Source organism: Hyposmocoma kahamanoa, unplaced genomic scaffold, assembly GCF_003589595.1.
Source record: "Hyposmocoma kahamanoa isolate Upper Pololo Valley unplaced genomic scaffold, ASM358959v1 167, whole genome shotgun sequence".
In the NCBI taxonomy this organism is placed as follows: Eukaryota; Metazoa; Arthropoda; class Insecta; order Lepidoptera; family Cosmopterigidae; genus Hyposmocoma; species Hyposmocoma kahamanoa.
In genome coordinates this window covers 159,784-163,412 of record NW_020653605.1, presented here as the reverse complement: position 1 = coordinate 163,412, position 3,629 = coordinate 159,784, and the positions used below count along the sequence as shown (strand labels likewise).

General features: G+C 34.9%; 1 protein-coding gene across 1 annotated transcript in view; it reads left to right on the top strand.

Moving 5' to 3' along the window:
* LOC113225569 (dymeclin) overlaps nucleotides 1-875 on the top strand; it is a 28,583-nt gene extending 27,708 nt beyond the window's left edge. Inside the window, exon 16 of the transcript XR_003310030.1 lies at nucleotides 812-875. The gene's annotated coding sequence lies outside the window, so the exon portion shown is untranslated. The remainder of the gene's footprint in view (nucleotides 1-811) is intronic.
* Nucleotides 876-3,629: the final 2,754 nt, after the last annotated feature.

Sequence of the window (3,629 nt, the reverse complement as noted above, 5' to 3'; positions counted from 1 at the left end):
CACAAGCACTGGAAATACGACCCTAATGGCAGGGACTTGAGTATGATTTCTAGTGCTTTGAATCATACTCAAGTCCTGACTTAAGCATTGAGTAGAATTCTAGAATACGACACTTAATCTACTTGGAAACTTTGTATCGAGTAGACATGAGCGCCGTGAAATCGCCGGCAGCAGCGGCATGATCAGCGTGTTATATATTTTTCAGGTCTTTAAAAATAAATTAAATCAATTTCTGTATTTTTAAAAAGAAAACTTCTGTGAGACTTAGGCGTATTAACTAAACCACAGATAATATAATACTATACGGAGAGTGTGCGATGGAATTGCATAATTTGATTCCGCCTTCCACTTTCCATCATCGGGGGACTAGATGTGAAAACTGATTAAACTTTAATTATCGTATCCATGGCTACGGTAATTACTTTAATAACTTGTTAACTACTTTGACTATTCTAATGCCGTTTAGACATTGATAATTTAGCTTGAAGTTTTCATATTTCAACGTTATTGGGTGTAATAGGCCAGAAAAAACAATGGCTACGGTAATTAGGCTAAGAACATCGAAATGGCTACGGTAATTAGGATGAGAACACAGAATAGCCGTAGTAAGGCAACGTCAATCGTTGTGAATGAATGTCATCACTGCCATTCCATTCACTCACCATGCCATTTCATACACTATTGAGACTCGACTGTAAAGCTGGGTTATGGGGAAACGAAACGGTTATTTTCTAAAAAGAAACGCTTTCCAGAAACAGTTACAAAAAAACGCTTTTCCCAAAAAAACTAACCTCCCTTCGTACTTTTCCAGGCCTAGATAGAAGAAACCTCCTCTTCGGGCCAGCCTACCACCATCGGCCGGCCCCGTGGGTTCCTCTTAGCTTCAACGTGGGATGAAATCTTTAAAAAATTTAACTGCCTCTGTGGCCGAACGGTTACCATGCCGGACTGCCACGCAGAGGTCCCAGGTTCGATTCCCGGGCCGGGAGAAATATTTGTATGGCCTACATTTATTTCTCTCGTGAGTTTGGGTGTAATTTGTGGTTGTCTATGTGTGTCCATGGCACCCGCGACACAGGGTTTCCCTAGTTGGGGGCTATGTTGAGTGTGTGCGTTATTTAAAAAAAAAATAAAAATAAAAAAAAATCGACCACGGCTACTAGAGCTCCCCCGCCACGACAAGGCGGGAACCCCTTCGGGGGGGGACCACCTAACACACCTAACCCAACCCTAACCCACCGCTAAACCACCACCTAACCCACCCCCTAAATGTCGTTTCTTTAGTAACCGTTTCTGAAACCTTACATGAAATGTTTTTTCGTTACATTGAAAGAAAGTATTTCTTGAAACGCTTTCGGAAAATAACGCTCAGTCTTACTTAACTACCACTGCGACTATTATCATAATAATTATAATATAATCTCAATGGTGTCTTATATGGAATTACAATGACCAGTGCTTTCAATAAAATTAGTATGTAGATTAAAAAAAAAACCGGAACAAAAACAATCACATAAAAATACTCTTATTTTAAATCTAGTATAAATTGGACGTAGTTAAACAAAAAGGATCCAAAGCACATCCAGTCACTTTCAAGATATGGCAGATTGAAGTTTAAAAGTGTTTCTCTCTCTCGTTTTATTTTCAAAACTTAGAATTTCATGTAACTCCAGAGATGTTTGTTCATGTTTATATGTTGGATTCTTTTTTGCTGATCTAATAGGTTAGACTTTAGGAACCGTTTGGTACATATAACTCATTTTTTGATAATTTTGTGGATTGGATTCTTTTTCCTTAACTACGTCCAATTGTAAACATCGAGTAAGTATATAAATTTGTAAATATGTAAAGAGGAACGTAATTCATTGTATTTGTACGGAATTATTGTATTTGAATACAGTTCATAATTAACAAAAAAACTGAGATTCCATTAAAATAAAACGAATTTCCGCCACGCCAATTTAACGTCGGTCAAGTTCGTCGGCGGCTGATGAAAAATTTCTAGTAGGTACCGACTAATCTAATCATTTCTAAATTATACTCTAGCAACAATCTATGCAATTTGCATTAAATGGCAATCCGCGAAAATAGGCGTTGTGGTATATTGTCTGTCTTTTTTGAAGATAGAGTAAAATGATAGTTCATTGCGCAAAAGGGTTGCCCGCTTCCAAGCAGCTAGTGATTGCAGTCGATAAATATTCTATCGAGTATAGACTGAATATTAGTCATACTGTGCTATAAATAGCTGAACTTGTCTCTTTTCATCAACACATGTTTATTTGAATTGTCGATTTTTGTAAGTTCATACATACATACACTGCATTTAGAACAATGTTAATTGAAAAACTAAGACCAGACATATTTTAAAGTTTTACATTACAATATAGATTTTAAAGCTTTCATGGTTATTCATTAAATGATTATCACTAAATACAACTTCCTTTTCATGGAGCGTGTAGACAAATATCGGGAAATTAAAAAGAAATCATATCGTGGTATGAAACCTGTAATTAATGGTAATTTTTTTTTTTTTTCATTTTAAGTCAATATATTTAATCAAATCCGCCTCGTCTTATTATAATGTATATAAATAAAAAATATTTCGATACTAGTAGAACAACTGTCGAAATAAGAATAAAAAATCAGTAACTCAATTAGTAATCATTAGAACGTCGTAATATCCACAATTCAGACATTTTTGGCAAAATTTTACCTTCTTTCAATCTATCGATAAAACTGTCGACAACAACTACATGACTATTTAAAATTTTACGAAAACTGGCAACTCTGCAAATATCATTTTACTTCGTCTTCAAAAAAGAAAGACTATAGTTGAATCCGCATTGATTCGAATATGTTTATTTATATTCCAATTCATTATATTATGCTTATGCTCACTATTTATAAATTTTATTAATGTATTGAGACAAATAAACTATTTATTATTAGTACTTTGATCAGTGACTTTTAACCTTAAATCTTCCCCCTTAACACGTGTTGTAATTGTTGGTCGGCAATATGACCAGAGGACAAAAAAGTAACATTAATATAACTATTATTGTTGGGTAACTATCCGAAAATTTTCAAATAGTAGACATTTTTCCGGAAAAATTCCCGAACAGTATAATTTCAAAGGCTCATAATATGTTCTACGTTTAGAAATATCTTTTGAAGTTTTATTTATACGTGAATTATAAAATAAACTTGTAAGCTTAGAATAATAACGCATAGAAGGATAGTTTCATATCAAACGAACTGTCACAAGTGAGGCAAAAACCAAATTCATGTAGGCGTAAGCAACTTGTAACTACGCTCGTCGGCACGCACACAAATATACAAATAATGATGCCATGGAATAACATTTCCCTCAAAAGTGGGGAAATTGTATCTTGCTTAACTCATCATTAAGTTAAAGGTGCCTACAGATTTGCCCGACAATGTCGATCAGGTGCCTACAGATATGCTCGGGTTTGTCGATGAAAAACGAATATAGCACTTATTTGTAAATCCAAGATGGCGGACACGATTTTTCAAAATATGCTATATGGGTATCCTTTTCGAGGTATTTGGGGATGCTCATTACGAATATGGCACTCATTTCTAAATCCAAGATGGCGGACACGAGTTTT